This window comes from Pinus tabuliformis, chromosome 8, assembly GCF_031772625.1.
Source record: "Pinus tabuliformis cultivar Carrire ecotype Pingquan chromosome 8, CPIR1, whole genome shotgun sequence".
Lineage (NCBI taxonomy): Eukaryota > Viridiplantae > Streptophyta > Pinopsida > Pinales > Pinaceae > Pinus > Pinus tabuliformis.
In genome coordinates, this window is record NC_142294.1 from 489,258,339 (window position 1) to 489,278,071 (window position 19,733).

Below are 19,733 nucleotides of genomic sequence, written 5' to 3' on the forward strand. Positions count from 1 at the left end.
GAAATCTAATAATCTAAGAGGGCATCATCATCATCATCATCATGATCACATATTATAAAACACAAACCTTGTAATCTAACATCATCACCACACACATCCTCAAACTAATATATATCTCATGTCACATACACATCTATCTACAAGCACATTAAATGAACATATCTAACATGACCTAACAATATAAACATCAACACCAACATATAAATTAAGTACGTGAACAAGAACAACAAAAATCCACCATATATATATATATATATATATATATATATATATATATATATATATATATATATATATATATATATATATATATATATATATATATATATATATATATATATAAACAAGTCAAATAAGTTCAATCAAATATCTAATATAATAGTCGTAGTAGTGCCAGCCTGGTCTACAGTAGAAGACGATGGATGGTCAACTATTTCCTCAATGTTTGTCAAACTAAGATGATGTGGAGGAGGAAATGGCTGGTGTCAGGAGAAGCATAAGGAAAAGTCTCTAGCTCTCGTATCTCATCATCAGGTGAATAACGAGGAGGTGTACTACTAGAAGGATCACTGACACCCTAACAACCATAATATGATGAGGTGGTACTACCAAAAGCATCATGATCACCACTCTCATCATCATGATCATGATCATGATCATAAACCTCATCATCATCATCACTGCCACCGTTTGATGTATCTGTCGCTACATGCCCTACATTAGTACCCTACTAGCTCCATTGATATGCTACATAAGAGACATCATCTCATGCAGACAATCCCTGTACAGATCCATGAACCTATGATTTGTGATAATATCACAAGCCCTCACAAGGTGGACTCCCTCATTAAGCAAAACTCTATCCAATCTATTGTAGTACTCCATCTTAAATTGCAAACAAGCCCTACAACCCCAAACACCCGTGCCCCCCCAAAGGATGTGCCTCACCCTCCTGGGCCTCTCCCATCTCCTCATCTCCTCCATCTAGCGATGGGAAAGGAGGCATGTCCCCATCAAATGAGATGATGTCTACAAAATATATAGTACACAAAAATAATTAGATGATTTCATTAAACACTTAAATATAACAAGCTAAAGAATGTGCTAGAATAAAATTTATTCTAATCCATTAAAACAATAAAATGAAACTAGATTAATTTAAATAAAACAATAATATTACCTCTATCATTTGGAGGCTCAACCGTTGTGAATAGGATGTCTGGACACTGTCTTCAGTCAATCCCAGCCTACAGAAATACCAATGTGACAAACACATGGTCATCCTCATTAGCGAGTAGTGTCAGTTCCTCGGAATAAATTTTGGCTACATATTCCAGTAGATCCTCTCGAGAATCATTTGTACCCACATGTGCAACTGAACCTTATTGATCATCCTGGGAGGGCGACGGTGAAATGTAGGCCTTGTATAAAGAAATATCTCAAAAAATAAACAAAAAAACTTCGAAGTGAAAGGTAAGGTTGTGCTCCTCTGTCTCAACACACGACATCTATCTAAATCCATTCAAAAATTCCTCAAAAAATGACAAACCATTTGATGCAAGGTGGAACTTGAATAAAAGAATCAACATAATAAAAAAGAGGGAAAATAATTTTCTTCCCATCACTACTTGAGTGTGCAATGGTGGTGACTAATAACGAGAGGAACCTAACCTCTTGTGCAGAAAAATAAGAATTTGTATTTTTCAAACATAGACCCGAAAATCTGCTAAATGGGCTGCATGAGGCCCAACATATCTCTGAGTGTAGGAAAGATGACTCTCAACTGAAACCCTATGGGGGACATTAGGGAATTTGGGAAAGTCCTACCCTCTCTTGGATAGGTCAGTGATAAAGTATATGTGCTCCTCAGTGGGTCTATACCATGCCGTAGAACTAACATGGAAAGCCTGCTCTTGGGCACTCCATCGTTGGATTAGATGTGCCAATAAGATAAAGTGTTCCTTCATGGATGTAGCCTCCTCATAGTACATGATGAGGCCTACATTCCTCAAGAATGCTCAGGTCTCTACAGTAATAGGGCAAGGGTATCCCTCTCCCTCTCTCTGGCTTCCCATGGTCAGACCATATTGTATGGGTCCACCTGTTGCTCCTGCTCCTATAGCTACTTCCTCTCCTGACGTCTCTGCTAGATGATTGACATATTAAATACATCAGCCTCATACATAAAATACATTTTTTATTATTATTAAATGAAACATGTATTTATAAATATGGAAACATAACTTTCAATTAAAAAAAAAAAACTCATTGGTGCGCTCAAAACATAGTCATGCACTAGCTCTGGTGTGCTTCCAACTATAACCCCACCAATATCGATGTGCACATAAGTATGACGCACTGTTGTTGGTTCACAAATTTAAATTTTGATAGCAATGTGACACACTTGTGCACTGGTGCGCATGTATAACCTTTTCACACCAGTATAGAACATTCAGTTTATTGAACACATCGAACTATAACTATATTTTTAAATATTATTTTTATGATGTGTTTGGTAAATATAAACGAACCGAGTGTGATAGAACAATGTACAATTTATCTCTTTCCTAGTGCATTTTCATTTACAAAATGCACTGCAACAATCACTGTGCATTATGTTCAGACATTGAAATTTGGTGCACCTATAAACTTATAAGGAGCACTGCTATTGGTGTGAGTCAAACATATTGAGTGCACCACACTGTCATTTTTTGTTTTCAAAAAAGTTAGAAAATTTAACCTAATTTGCAATTCTAATCCACTAAGAAATTAAAATAGCAAGAAACATAGAAATTACCTGGGCATTTCATCATTGGGGAGCCATTGTGGACACGTAATGGAGAAAAACAAAATTTACCATGGATTGAAAAATTTGGAAACTCAGAGAGCGAGCATAGTATGGAAATATTGTGAGCAAGATAAGCACTGACATCACTGCGCTTGCATGAGGCAAGAGTGGCACCGGTGCTTCAGATATTTCTAGCACTGTAAATGGTAAAAATGAAATTTACGATCACGATTTTTTTTTTTTATTTAAACCCCCTCTGGTGCATTTCACGAATCGCACTATTTCTAAATAGATCGAAGAGAATCACATTTTTTAAAATTAAAAAAGCTATCACTTTTCTTGAGATGCCTTGAAGCGTTTTAATATAGATAATGCACTGGTGCTTTGTTTTGCTATAGCACCGCTCTATTTTTAGAAATTAAAAACTACATAACGATGTTCTTTAGAGGAATCCCGATGGCTATTTAATACATTTACTGCATCAGTGCATCATTGGAAAATAACACAACCTTTTTCTAAAATTTAAAACTACAATGGTGCTCCTTAACGATATGCACTGGGTCATTTTCATACATGAAGGGCGCGAGTGATATTGAATATCCAAGCACAAATACGTTGTGTTATTTAGGACTCCGTCGTTTTTTTATTTTAGAAAAATAAATTTTCCATGATGCACCATGTTATATGTAGCACCGGTGCTTGTATGTATAGTAAAGCACTGGTGCGTTTGTATATTTTAGATGCATCATCCAAAAAACATTTGCTAAAACATCCACCCACCCACCTCCGCTAGTGAGCTCCACTACAAAAGGATTTTTGGGTTATTTTTATAGGGGCTTCCGCAAAAACCTACGCTAGAAGGTCTTTTCCTTGTAGTGAATTATTCAGAGCAGTGTCTATCCACGTGCATTTGTCCACGATGGCTGAGTGGGCGCGTAAGGTGCCACGTGGGAATTCGTGATGATGTGGTGGGGTTTGTAATTGCCCTACCTTTGAATGGTCACATCTTTTGATATATAACTCTAATATAGTTAAAATTTATATCATTGTAAAGGTCGAGATGAGAAGACCAAAACAATGATATGTTTGAAGGTTTTAAGTAGTCCAAAAAGAGTGAAATTTTAGACCCCATTTTGATAGTGGGACCATGGATATTGGGTTAGCATCGTAGCCACCTCTTTCTACCCTTAGTTGGGGCTGGGGTTAGTAGGGGGTATGTTACAATTGTCATATGTAGGATCTAAGAAAAAATTCAATCATCTCATCCCTTTTTCACATGAGGGCTTCCTTAACAATATTTTAATAGGATCTCCTACTCCCTCGTCTTTGTCTTCTTGCACCAAACGTTGTTGGGTTTAGTGAGGATGGTCAAGAAAAGGCTCAAGTGATTCGAACCCCAACTCATTATACCGTAACCTTGTTTGGGACATGCACAAAAAAATAGAAAAAAGTAGCCCACTTTGATACCACTACTTTGAACTGTGTGAGGAGTGAGAAAACATATTGATAATTAAAAAAGTGAGAAGTGCATAAAATAAATAATGTAGAGTAAAGTCATATGCATAGACTATTATTATTTTAAAATGGTAAAATAATTTCATATTACATAAGAGAAAATATTTTATTCTTTTACAATAGTGAAGTCTCATATTTATATTTATATTTTTTGTGCCTTTTCACCTAGGATCATGCAATTTCTTCATATGTCCAATACCAGAGGTAAATACCATGGGTTCTAAAATCCATGGGTGAATGCCATGGATGAATACTATACCTCACTGTGATAAAATTTAATTGTACAATTAAATTTTTATTTTGTTTTCTTCCACCTCTAAAATACCATGGGTGAATACTATGATTAATCAAAACCATGCCATTGCAAACCACCACCACAAAAACCAATGATTAACCATGTTAATTTGATAAAAAAAATAAAATATCCACCAATTTCGACTCAAATTTCTTAAAACAAGTTGGTCCTACCCTAATTGAGGGAAGACGAAGAAAGAACTCGCAAATTATTTAACGTAGGTAAGGAAAGAACTACTATTTGCGAGAAAAATATATGATACAATGCTCATGGTCTATCAATTTAGAAGGAACTAGTCAAGTGCTTGAAAACGAGTAATGGGAGAAGAGGTGAAAGGGAAAGGTTGAACAAGACTTCCTCCTTGTTGATTGTTTTATCAATCAATGAAATTCTAAGTTATTGAACGGGTTATCTTCAATCTTAACACCAGTATCTAAGAGTTGAGACTCAGTATATTGTGTTGTTATGTTCATTTTCTACCATAAAAATTTTTGTAACTACTCTCTGGTTTACTTTCTTATTATTTCTAATTTTGCATTTTTTTAATTAATTTTAATTTTGCACTTATTTATCAAATATTTTGACGCTTTTTTCCCTTGTTTATGACAATGAAGTATAATTGAATTTCTTGATTTTATGTGTTTGGTAACTTTTTTAAGGCTATATTAGGTAATATAAAATTAGGTTTTAGGATTTATGTGTTTGGTAATTTGTTTAAGACTGTAATAGTTAATACAAGGTATGTGTTTGCTAATTTATTTAAGATCGTATTAGTTAATGTAAGATTTAGCTAAAGAAACTTTCAATTCATAGTGTTGAAATTATAATTTAGTCCACCTAAAACTCTAATTTTAATATCTTTATTTTTAAGGGTTTTTTTTGTCGAATTTGGCTTTGAAAGTAATGCTTTACCTATAACGTCATAACAAGACCATGGGCAACTAAGTTCCACCCTTTAAACTCTAAGTAAAATCTTATTATAAAACATTTCAAATAATTTAACTCATATATATATATATATATATATCACTCATAAAATAACACTAAAGATTATTTAGATGGTATAAACTAGTCATTCTATCATAAAAATATTTCTTTTTAATTCAAAATCATTTATAAACCATAAAACCAAACAATTTATTTATTATATATCAATTATTTAATTTTATAAAATTATTTGTTTTTATTTTTTATTGAAAATTAAAATATTTAATTTATTATTAATTAATTATATTTTTTTATATTATTTCATATTTGATAATAAAAAATAAAAAAAAAATCTTTTCTAATATTTAGATTAATTTGACAAACGATATTATTGATTAATCATTAACGCAATGTTGCAAATTCTTAAAATCATATTACTTATACCATGTAATATAACTATAAACGATAGGCCAATAAATAACGGAGTTGTCTATAATGTGATTTTTTGGAGATTCCGGTGACGGAATCCGGCGGAAGAAATTGAGGTTAAATCTTGATTTGTTGCAGTTAAAATGGTTTTTTAACTACATATTTGGATTCAGCACCTTCGAAAACCCCTGGGACGCTTTCATTGTGCAGAAACTAGCTATCAAACTTGCGATTCCAATAAATTCCTGCCGGATTTCGACCGGGAAAACCCGCCGGAAAGGCTTTCAAAAAGTCGCGTTATAGACAACTGCATAAATAACTCATAAACAATGGAATGAAGATTATCTTAATTAGGTTATCACCAAATCATCTTAACTAGCATTTGCACCAGATGTTGCAAAGGAAACGCCGTAAGGCATAAAGTGTGGAAGAATAACGACATATGAATAGAAATTGTTGAAAACAAGGGTGGATGACAACGAGATATAGTTGCAATTATTAGTTGTGTATTCTGAATATGGTTTTTTTGTAAATAATAGTAGTGTCATGAAGAGATTATCCATTATCTATGGAGTAGTTGTTGTTTATGTGAACATGTTTTGATTTTTTTTTTTGAGACAAAATATTGTATAAGATATGATATTTTTCTTCAAGGATGTAATTTTTCCATATGCGACCTAGTCATGGCATTGCTTTTTGATATATGGGGGAATTGAGGATTAATCATAATTTGATCTTCAGTGATGATTTTTTAAGATTCTATAGAGAAATACTATTAGATTTTAATGGAAGAGGTTAAAAAAGCAATATGACATTGTGAACAACATCATGGTTGTCATTCCATATTTGAAAATGCATCAAAACTTGTTGGAGTCAAGAATTAAAAGTTTTATGCAATTTTGTTTATGTACGTCTTGTCTTTTTTATCATATGTTATGTTTTTCTTTATTGAATAATTGAAATATAATTGGACCAATAATTGAAATATAATTTGACTTCAATTATAAAATTTCAAACCCAATAATTAAAATATAATTAGACTTCAATTACACTCAAGAAAACACTATGTTAGGACTCAACCTACACAAATTAGCTACCTCCATTGTGTAAATTTGAATTTTACTCAAATGAGGTAGGATCAAAACTCAAATATGTAACAAAGCATCAGAAATCATAATCAATGAAATGACATGCAAAACCCAAAAAAATAAAATCTAATCTATAATCACTCAGGTATGGTGGTAGGTGGCTTAATCGCTACACAACTTAATCTTCTTGAAAACTTAGTATAAAGACCTAGTAATGTGTTGTGTGAACTTTTGTGGAAATTGGCCATCAAACATTTCATGAACATTGAAAACAAACATAGGTAAATAAAAAAATAGGTTTCAAAAGCCCTATTTCCAAAGAAATGCATCACCATATGAAATTACTTACTTGAGTTGCTCTTCATTGTAACGTGCATAAAATTGAAAATATTTGTTCCATGGTGCACACTTATAGATGACACATTGAGATTGCAATAGCAACCGACTTAGATGGAGGATACTTGAACATCTCATACTTAGCAAGGGAAAATTGGCTTAAGAAGTATGCCATATGTCTTATCTAATCAACCAAGAGGTTTTAATTTAGCGATTTTCTCAAAACAATTCATAAGAAAAGTGCTATCAATAAGAAATAAGAACAAGAATCTCAAGGTTTGATCATATTAAATAGCAAACCACAAAATTAAGTGTGTGTATTGTTACCAATGTTTCTACACCACACACTTTTAGAAACATATTTATGAAATTAAATTGAATTGGCAAACCAAAAGTATATTGTAGAACATCTTACATTGTTGCTTCCTACAATTGTTCAACCATGAGATCTCAAATTGAGATATAAATATATCATTCAACTATTATGGATGGTTCTGACCATTCATTATGTATCAATAATCCATTAAGAATGCAAGCATAGAGCATTAATACAAACAATTAGCGCAACCACATGCCAAACAGAAATATATTTCATAGTTTATGTAAAATTATTTGTATGAAAATAAAAAAAGAAATAAATCCAAGTCACAGAGGCTTAAATTTAGAAATTTATATAAAAATTTAACATAAGAGATTATAATTAATAATTTATAACAAAATTTAATATATAGATATTATATTTGTATTATATATTTTTACATTATTCAAGAACTTACTAATAATTATAATAATATAAAATTTTCTCAAAATTACAATCATTGAATCTTATATTCTTTACATAAAATTTATAAAATTACTAACAAATACAATTCTTACAATATACTTTCATAATAAATATATATATATTTTTTTTCCATTTTTCAAGTATTCTACATATCATCTATTCATCATAATAATATCTATGTGTCTGAAAATCAAAATCACAATCTTTCAATTTTATATTTGTTCCCGAGAATTTATAATTTATAATATTATTAGTAAATAAGATTGTGGCCATGTACTATTCTTGTATGGAAGTTGGCGTATTGAAAGCAGGTAATAAGAATAAGAAAGCTACAAATTAAACTTAAATTAAACTGTGTAAACATGGTTACGATCATAAAATTAATGTTTTGAAGTCAATTTTAAAATGGTCACATTATTATCTAAGTTGAAATTGCAGCAAAATGGTCAAATTATTATCGAAGTTGAAATTATATGTTCTACTTTATTTTCCATTCTCGAATGAATTCTCCAACTATTGATATTTTTCCTGAAAACTAAAGAATATATTGAGCAGTGACACCAAAATGCAGTACATATAGACAAGTAAGAGATAAATATGTATTAATATTTATTTAGGAAGAAAAGCGCTATAAAAATAATATAAAACCCTAACCATTATATATATATAGAGGTAAGCAAGAAAAAATATGCATTCTTATTTATAGGAAGAAAAATCATTTCTTTATTACTGTTAGTACATTACACCTAACAAACTCTAAAACCTAATATAAAAACATAGATATATTTATATGGAAAGGAACATAAATCATTTCCATATTGCAGTTAACAATATCCAAATAATGTTATTTAAAATTCTAAAATAATCTCCAAATAGTGTTATTTAAAATTCTATAGGCCTATGATAGAACAAGGTCACTCTCACCACTTTTTTTTATTTTAACATAGTACACAATGGTAGTTATAGTATCATGCTATTGTATATAGATGCCATGTTTTTTCAAGCACATAACATGTAGGATTAAAAAACAATTAGCTAATCATTTGCAATGAATATGAGAATAACAAAAGATAGGAAAAATATTGAATTAACATTGTCTACAATGGTGAGTACATAAAGAAGGTATTGGAAAGATTTAAAACATAGGATGCAATGCTAGTTAGTACATGTTTGGAAAGCTATTTCAGATTGAATAAGGAGATGTGTCCAAGACATAAGAGGAGATACACTCCATGTCCAAATTTCTACACATTTACATGTTGATCTATAAGGTGTGCACAAGGTAAGATATTTCACATGAGTTGAACAATCCATGTAAAGAGCATTAGTAGACAATAAAGTGGATTCTCATGTATTTGAGAGATATGAATACTTGACTTTATCTTTTTGAGTTTCAAATATTTTTTTGTATATGAGTATTTAGACATGGTATGCAATATATAGTATCGTAAGATAAGGATGTGGTTTTACTAGAAATTACAAAAGGAAATAAATAAATTTCTGCAGGAGTTAGGAAATAAGAAATAAAATGGTAGGTTGTATAGTGACAATGAGAGTTCAATTCATCTTGTAAGTAAATGAGCCTTCCATTATAAAAAAAAATGAAAAAGATACATACTACCTAGAATATTGTAGACATGTTAACAAAGGGAGTAACTTCGGGGCAATTGTTGCCATGCCCTCCAACCATGATGGCCAAGATGAAAAAATTTCTAGGTCCAAATTTGAAGCATAGTATATTAGGTGCACTGTCTATGGAATTGCTTTTATTAGTGTTCAATAGGATAAGGTATTTTTGGTTGTGAAACTTGATTATCCTACCTTTTTCTCAAACTTAAAGAGTAAAGGATAACTATCTCAAGTCAATTAAAAAGTAATCTTAAGTTAAATCTATTTGTGTAAACAATTAGTGTTGTTAAATTAAATGTATTTTTTATTAAATAAGTGGTATTTATAAAACTTCATGTAATTAAACCTTTAAAAAACATATTTCATTATGAAAGAGTCATTAGAAAAACAAAAAACATAATGATTAATATGGATTGGAAGCCACTCACGAGAAATCATGCTATTGCAAAAGTGATTAATGACTTCATAATCTTTACAAATCGAAATGATAAAAAGCACATACGAAGACCGGGTAGCATAACAAAAATGTGAGCTTCACTAATATGTAAGCTCTAGTCATTCCATTCAAATTGCACTGATTATACGAGAAAAGTGTGACTCGGCCTAACTCGTTCAGAAACATAAATAAACATGATTCAAATTAAAATAATTAAAAATATTTTTTTAAGAAGTATAAGATATTTAGACCATTAATTCCACCATAAGAGTTCAAATTCCATTGTTAGTTTCGAAATTTACCTTGAAAAAATATAAAGTTTATGATCCAAACGTTGTATGATTGGAATTCTATATGATCAAAATCGTATACTACTATCATAATGGAACATATTGATTGTCACAATTACATGGAGATAGACCAGGCATACTTGCAAATTATATTAGATGAAGTCTCAGCTACCCTGAATAATTACATTTCAATAATAACATTAATATTTTAAGGATGAATCTTTGTGAAACCTAGTGTTTTTTTCCCTTCCAGCTTTACGAGGATGCTCTATTTCAAAGGATTCCTCTCATCAAAGCAAATTTCGAGTCAAAGAAAAAGGCAATTTAGCAAAAGTCAAAAACGTTTGAATCCCACGATAACTCCACCTTACCACTCAGTGATAGCACTTACCGTCTTATTGCTCAGTGCCATTCCTTACCGTTGCTTGGGAGTTTCATTCGTTCGATTGGCTCTCCATTTGAGACTAAGAATGAGATACATATGGTGGGAAGACGAGGCGAGGGAGGGGACTTTAACATTTCCAAATAAAATTCATACACCAATCACAAGAAAAAGTGGAAACAGTTCCAACAGTATTAACTTTGCTAAGGATAATCAAATGGCAATAGAGACATAATTTACCTTGCAAAAATATAAAGTTTATGATCCAAACGCTGTATGATTGGATTTCTATATGATCGGAATGCATTGCAATGACATAAGAAAACCTCTGCATGGACTGTTGCAGACCCTAAAGGAGGGAAATTCAAGCATATGAAATCCACACCATGGGAATGGCGGATATACTTCATGAATTTCTTCATAGAGGAATTGGTTGTGTGACCTGACAACATTACAACAACAACATTGCCATATTACTTTTCATCTTCAGACTTGCTTGTACATGTGGTCAGTCCAAACTATAGGAAGTAATTGGTTTGGAGTATTCAAATTTGTTGCCTTAAGTACAGAATCTCTTCCCAAATGTTATTTTCAAATGGGATTTTTTTAAAGAACTCTAGTATCATTAAAAAATTATTTGATGATACGACTTCTTCAGTTCATTTCATGAAAATTTCTTTTCTGTAGCTATTCCCTTACCCTTTTCATGTCTGGGCAATGCTTATGGTCATATGCTTAAAACCGTAGACCATTAATTCCACCATAAGAGTTCAAATTTCATTGTTAGTTTCGGAATTTACCTTGGAAAAATATAATGTTTATGATCCAAACGCTGTATGATTGGAATTCTATACGATCGGAATCGTATACTACTATCATAATGGAACATATTGATTGTCACAATTAGATGGATCACATCCTTGAATGAAAAGCCTTTGAAGATGAAGGCACTCCAATGCCCACTGCTCCATGCAAGGGCAGTAACAAAAAGAGAGTAGTGTCCTCCCATATATTGCAGTTTCAATATACGAAGGTCATCAAGATGTTTACTGCCAAGAAAAATGCACTGCTGATCTACTGGAATCCACTGAATGAGCTCCAAGTAATCAACAGACCACATATTAACCTTGTGAGTCCATCAGTGTCGGATGTTTTGGGCACTGTATTCAACAAGAGGAGAGGATATGTGAGCTGTGCCATCTACAAATGGTAAGGAAAATTTCATCTTCGGGGGAACCATCTAGCATGAGATTTAGGGCAGATATTTTTGCCCATTTTGCGAGTGAAGAGCATCCATTTCCACTTTCATCTAATATCCTAACCACTGGCATCTGGCTGTTTACACATATCATACACGATGAGGTGAGAGTCGAGACCAAGTATAACTTCTCCCTCTAGGGCCAGTGAAGTCATTCCCATGAGGTTTCAGGAGAACCTATTCTCGTCATGGACCAAATTGGTATTCTAATCTATGCTAACCCTATATCATGAGGCTCTTTCCTTCGGACTCAAGTATTGGGAGTCTCTACTTATAGCTCCCATCCTCCTCCTAAGTCACCTGTCCAAGGCCTCTCAACCCTGGGTTCTCTCCAGACAACATCTTCAAATAATGCATTAGTACCTGCTTAGGTACCAACATGTGGCAACAAATACTTATTCCTCCTTGCTCTCTACCTCCTCATCTCACATCTAATACTTACACTTTCTTTTCTTTCTTTCCTTGATGTATTACTTTTATTTCATGTATTTCTTTTATTACACTAGGATGTTCCTAAAACTTAGTATCATTGTTTTACTTCCTAATCCCATTGAACTATCTTTCTGATCATATGCTAGACAATAAAATTATCTTATCTCATCTTAAAGAGAGTTCTAGATTGATGGTAAACACTACTAAGGAAATATTGATCCTTACGATACACAATTGATCACCCATTGACCTATCTTTTTGGTCAATTTTTGGACATTTGTAAAATTCTCTTATCTTAAAGAGAGCTCTAGATGATAAAAGTTACTGAAGAAATGTTGACCCTTAGGATACACAATTGACCTCAATAAGAAATAATAATTTATTTAAAAAATCCTAACATGACGAACTTGAAGGTAATTTCTGTCACAAGAATCATCCCATTTTAAGTACTATTGCAGGCATGACTGAATAGCAGAACCCTAATATTGATATCAATCACTACAATAGTAACATACCTCAGTTTTCCTACATAAGCATTGCTTCCTTGGGACAGATCATCAGCGTCAAGAGAGATTATGTATTCAGTACTAGTTAGATGCCTGAACCTCCTTGCAGCCAATAGAAATTTCCCATTTTCCATAAACGCTGCAAATCAAGTTGTGGATGAGCTTGATAATGAGATCAGTAAAAAATATAAAGAGGTAGAGGAAAAGATAAAATAACATGAAACATATAACAAATAAGATTGCAAAAGCTACAGAAAAACATGGCATGCAAATTGAATGGAAAATGAGCAATACAACTCTACTCAATTAGCATAATTAGAGGACTATAAAACTAGACGATATTGCTCAGAGAATTTATTAAACATGGCCAAAAATGAGACATGTGGGAGCAATTTAAGCTTTAGTCTGCAAATTAGAAGGGTTACAATGTTCAAAAAGGTGTCTACTGATTCTGATTTTGAAAATTACACATTTTGCTTTCAGTTGTCAAACATCTTTCAATTATGTCATCAATCCTCTTCCTTCGATGGAGGTTGATTTCAACATAATGTTCACATGAATTGAATCTACCTTGCCTTTCCAAGACTCCACTAAGTTTCTGAGTAAATTATAAATAACAATAGGTCACATACATAAAACTGAAGCAACAATTTCTTATTAAAATACGTAAATTGTATTGAACATTGAAAAACTAATTCCAAAAATTAAATTAACACAATTTTCAATGCATGAGACATTCTTGTATCATATCAAGTCAATTATTGCATCTTACAGTAATCATTAGAAGTCTAGTTGTCTTAAATTAAAGGGGCTTTTTAATCTAATTGCCCTCTTGGCTTCAAATATTTACTTCAAAGAAAATGGCAACCCCTTTGGTTTGAATCTGGATATTTGAATTTGTGGTGGCTGCAGAGTCTTCATTTATGGCCACATTTCAGTAAATGTTGCCACCTTGAGAGTAATATGTCAATGGTTGCTGGATGTTCAAGGTACAGTCTGTAGATGTTTGAATTAACTAAAATATTACACAATTACCGCAGTAGATGGTTCAGAATTCCATGCCTTTTCTTGGTATTGGAATCACGAATGCTTATTTAGCAACTTAAACATTTTTTTATTACAAGGGTCATCTGTCATGATTGCATTTATAAAAATTAGTTAAAAATGGCACTCTTATTATCATATTATGTTTATTATTGTGCTTATGAAGTATTCTGTCCATTGACTTGAAAGAGTTAAACAAAGAATTTAATCCCCTCACTTCGATAAGGAATGAAGTGCTTTGTATTGACGAAATAGGAATTTGTACTCAAATAAAGTATTTGCAAAAATGACTAATCAAATATAAAAAAGGCTAAAATCACCCATAAAAGCCAAACAAATCATGAGCATCCATTCAATTAATTTTTCAACAATCTGTGCCCCCGCACCTCACCCCTTGATTAAATGAAATATAGCAAAAGGATCACAAATGCATAATCCAATCAATTTGGTACAAAATGTATCTCTTCAAATGTAGCTTCCATGGATTCCTAACTTATTCAAACGCTGTACAAAATATAACTGGAGCTCAGACCACCAAAAGTTTTTTGGTCAGAACAATTTACTTCAAGGTGAATCTCAGCTAACTGTACACAATCCGTACACCCCATGTTTCCTGTTCACAAAGAAGTATAAAGAAAAGAAGTCAATAATGGACAATATAAGGTCAACAACTCTTGTTAATAAACACCAACTACAATGTGAGTATTGACAAAATAATAGAAAACCAATACTGTACTTAGTGAAAAATAAACATATAGAACAGGTTATTTTCAGGCTCTCCCTTAATGTGTTAAAAGCACAAATGCAAATTACATACTGCTCCAAAGATCAAGTCAAACGAAATATCCAATGAAATTGCACAGATCTTCAAACTATAAATAGGTTTTCATCAAAAAGAGAATAAACAATAAAGTTTGTAGCCTTTCAGCTTCAAACTTATCAAGCATCATGGTTGATGACAGATTTGAAATTCAAATTAGTGATGGATGCATACTTGGTGTAAGCCTGAGATACAAGTAATATGTGGATGGTCGGTTGTTGAGTTTCAATTTGCCAGTGGAGATTATTGATGGAAAATCCATTTGGGAAGCTGAACCTCTCCATATTGAGCAATATTTTTGGTCCCTGTGATGTTGCTGACATAGCCAGAATGAGATGTACGGATCGAGCACTGTTTAGTCTGCTGAGAACGCAAGCAGCGCGGAATATTTAATAGCCCAAAGGTGAACGCAAGCAGCGCGGAATAGTTAATAGCCCAAAGGTGAACCTCTCCATATTGGGCAATATTTTTGGTCGCTGTGATGTTGCTGACATAGCCAGAATGAGATGTACGGATCGACCACTGTTTAGTCTGCTGAGAACGCAACCAGCGCGGAATAAGATCTATGAATGGAAACAGACAGGGGTTAAATTTGACGGGTGACCTTACCCGTCAAAGAATTTTTTTATGACGTTTTTATTTTTAAACTGCCCATCATATGACTTTTAAAATTTATTTGTACAAGTTTCATCTGTGTTCTGTGAACTGGTTTGTTAAGAATAAAATCAAGCATAGCATATTTTTTTAATGGATTATTTATTTATTTTTAAACTGCTTCATAATCATATACTATATCCTAATGGATTATTTATTTTTTTAATGGATTATTTATTTATTTTTAAACTGATTATTACTGTCCATTTAATAAGCATCCACCACTAATACTGATTTTAAACTGATTCTATGGTGTTCATCACCCTTAGATTGAAGTAACCAATAGAATGTTCTTCAATTAGATAATATGAGATAGCTCATATGACACGATCTCCACCATATCTGGCCACAGCCCTAAGTTTTGGCGTGCATCTAAAGCTGGGTACATCAACATTGGCATTAGGGTCTGTCTATAAATCCAGGGGCAGAGGGCAGAGGTACTAGATCTGCAGTTCAAGATGGACCATCAATCTGAAAACAATAAAGCAAAATCATAAATGGCAGTATATCATGGTAGATCCGAGAAATTGAGTTTGGCTTCAAAGTTCAAACCCATCGAAATTCAGCAGGGTGTCACGGTAGATCCGAGCAATTGAGGTTGGCTTCAAACCAATCGAAAGTCGGTAGGGTGTTTGCCATTTTCCTCTTGGCTAACACTCAACTAACAATGCATTCACTATGAGTTTGTGTGTAATTTCCAAACAGAAACGAGTGTTTAAGGTGTACTCTGTAGCCTATGATGATTGCAGGATCTGAACCACGCCACTGAAGTAATGGAGAAAGCTGGAATGATCTGTCATTTTTTGGCAAGCAAGTTTGGGATAATTTTCTATTTTACTCTATGAGCAGAAGTAAGAGAGTTGAATATATGAATGCATGCTAGAATCTTCAAGTTTGATCCCTAAGCCCTGTGAAATTTTAACCCATGACCGTTATTTGCCAATTGCTGCCCTTATCCACTTTCAAGTGGAACAAGTGTGTTGGGGGGTGTTGGGGAATTCAAGTCAAGACCTGGAAACCCAAAAGTAAACCATGACAAAGTTTGAGTTCTGCAGGTTCTGGCATTGGAATAGAATGTGTTGGAACATAATCTAGAATCAGTGCATGTGGTTACTTTATCAGGAGGACCGAACTCATGGCCTGAACGCCAATTGCTGGAGCAAGGGATTTGGTTGGCTATCCTCCGGCCATATGGCCATGGGGGAACCAACTTTATGCCAAATACCATCAAAGAAATCTCAAAATGAAATATATTCCAAAACCTAAATCATGCGATTCTGCAGTCAAGATGTATGAGGCCATGCTCACACGATCAACATGGAAATGAAAATCCAGAAACAACAACCACAGATTCAGACATATAAGTTAGAGGGCGACATACTCGTAGTCCAAGCTCTCGATAGGACAAACGTTTGAACCCACAATGGCTAGCTGCGAGGTCGCATTGGAAATGGATCGGCTCATCCACTTCGTTTTATCATAACGAATATGAACTATTGAATTAGTTTAAAAAAAAAATTATCATAAATAAACAAACTTCGTTTTATCATAACGAATATGAACTACTGAATTTTATCATAACGAATATGAACTATTGACAAGATTTTAGTTCTCATTAAAACGTTAAATTTTAATTTAGAACATAATTAAAAAACTATTTAAAACTCTCTGGAACCAAATTCTTACGACCAATTAAATATATATATTTTTTCGAAATGAGAAGATTCCGTCAGCCCAAGAAAAGCTTATCCTCATAAAACTAAACCAACATTTTCTTCAAAGTTACGTCATATTAATCTCCGTTCTGATCAACTCTTATCCTACATGAGATAACACTACAACTACATAAGGACAAACAGTGACAGGAAAATTTTAATGATTTCACTGTCAGTATACGTCGAGGTTTGAACCGGTGCCCATGCAGAGAAGATGTCAGTGTCCACAAGTCATGCACGGTGATAAATATTTTACAGGGGGCAGAGGAGAGTAGAGAGTCTCTCTCAACAAATCAGTTGGGAAATCAAATTGCAATCGGACAAAGGCTTAAAAACATAGAAGTTTTAGTCATATTAAAATAAAGTAAAATAGAGCAATATAATAAAATTTTGGCTAATATTTCTTAAAGTACGAAAGACTGAGGCTCATTCACTAAGTAAACTAAACATCTTTAAGGTTATTTACACTTCATCATAGGTTTGGGAGTAACATAGAGTAAAATTTAATAATGGTTGTTTTTAAGTGCTCGAGAAAATTAATTGTTATTTTTGAGTGTCCACCAAAATTTGCTTCATGATTTTCCCTTTTCTACCTATAAAACATACATAGTGGACTCTCCTATGCAAAAGACTTTTACATTCATATTTATTTAACTATGTACATGAAAAGTTACACAGTACAAATAAGAATTGCCCATACATATTTACCAACCTTTTATTAAATACACATCCCTTCTTAAATGCTTGATGTGTATATTTCACGATACATATTTACTCACCCTTTATTAAATACACATCCCTCCTTACCCTTCTTAAATGCTTGATGTGTTTTGAACTTCTGTCCACCTGCAACCAAAATTCGCAACCTACACTTAGTATTAGTATGGTTGTTGTACAAGTAGGGTTGTTGTAAGTATAATGCAGTAGTTGAGATTAATTGTCTAGCACACGAACAGATTAATTTTCATGCAAACAAACATTGCTGCCCTTGATCACAATTTTGTCTAGACGACCAATTTGTTTGATTGAATTTAGTGAGAATTTTTTTTAAATATGATAAGAATGTTTAAATCATTTTTGCAAAGTGAAAATAGATCAGAAACATTAAAAAAAAATTAAAAATTCTGAATTTTGAAAATTATAAGCGCATAAAAGTATTTGACCAGCTTAAGCAATTCTCATTATTTTTCAAACAAAAATATTAAAAATTCTGAATTTTGAAAATTATAAGCGTATAAAAAATTTGACCAGCTTAAGCAATTCTCATTATTTTTCCAGCCAAACAAAAAGCTACAGGAGTGTCATAAAGTGGCAAGCTGTTTCCCAATAGCCATGGCAACTCTGTGAAAATCACCATGAACACAAATTTCACGGATGTAAAGGAATCCCATCACAACACAATGTTGTACCAATTTGAGCTTGGTGTTCAGTCTTTTAATAAATATACGTAAAGCATTTAGACTTTGTTATCGAATAGCCTGATTGATGCAGGCCCACATAACAATGATAATGTGTCTTGCCACTATGGGATGAAGGTTGTTCTTTTGTTTTTTAATAGAACATTTATTCTTATAACATAGTTTTCTTTACTTTTTTTTTAAGGTTAAGTGGACTATCTTCCTATTTTGTTTTTATATAAATTAGTGAGTCAATGTAAAAACTTAAGTGGACTATCTTTTTATTTTGTTTTTATATAAAATAGTGAAGCCATGTAATTAGAAAAATATTTATTTATAGATATAGTTTACATTGTTAAAATTAAATTTTTTATAAAATATACAATTTTTTTTTTATAAAATATAAGTTAAACAATATTTGTAATAATAGAGATTTATTTCTATTTTACTATGGAGGTTAGTTTTTATTATAATATTATGAGGTTCAATATTATGATTTATTATTAATACATGTATTATACGTATTAATATGACATTTTTTTTAATCAATTAATTTGGGATAAATTAATTAAAAAAACATAATTAAACTAGAAATAAATATTATCCCATATTACTATAAATATTCTAATATCTTCAATTCACCTAATAATTACTAATAATTAAATCAAAATTCTAAAATTCAATTATTAAATAAATGTCTATTTACATAAATATATTTAATTAATAAAAAATATAATAAACCAAATTACTTACCTCCTCTTCTTATTTTTTTAATAAATAATTTTTATTTAAAATTTAATAAAAAATCATTAATTATAAATTTTATATTTTATAAAATTTATCTATTTTAATATTTTTTTAAATACTTAAATTATTTTTATATTTAAAAATACGTTTTAAATAATCTATATATATATATATATATATATATATATATATATATATATATATATATATAATAAGGGTTTTGGGAAAAAACACTCTGCAACCCTAATGGTCAGGCAGCCA

At 31.9% G+C, this 19,733-nt stretch overlaps 1 long non-coding RNA gene across 1 annotated transcript; it reads right to left on the reverse strand.

The window, feature by feature from the left end:
* Window positions 1-14,655: 14,655 nt before the first annotated feature.
* Window positions 14,656-17,079, reverse strand: LOC149236214 (uncharacterized). The gene is made up of 2 exons (XR_016268385.1): window positions 16,995-17,079; window positions 14,656-14,752 (listed from the first exon to the last, which is right to left on the reverse strand). It is a non-coding gene; the product is annotated as an uncharacterized LOC149236214 (long non-coding RNA).
* Window positions 17,080-19,733: the final 2,654 nt, after the last annotated feature.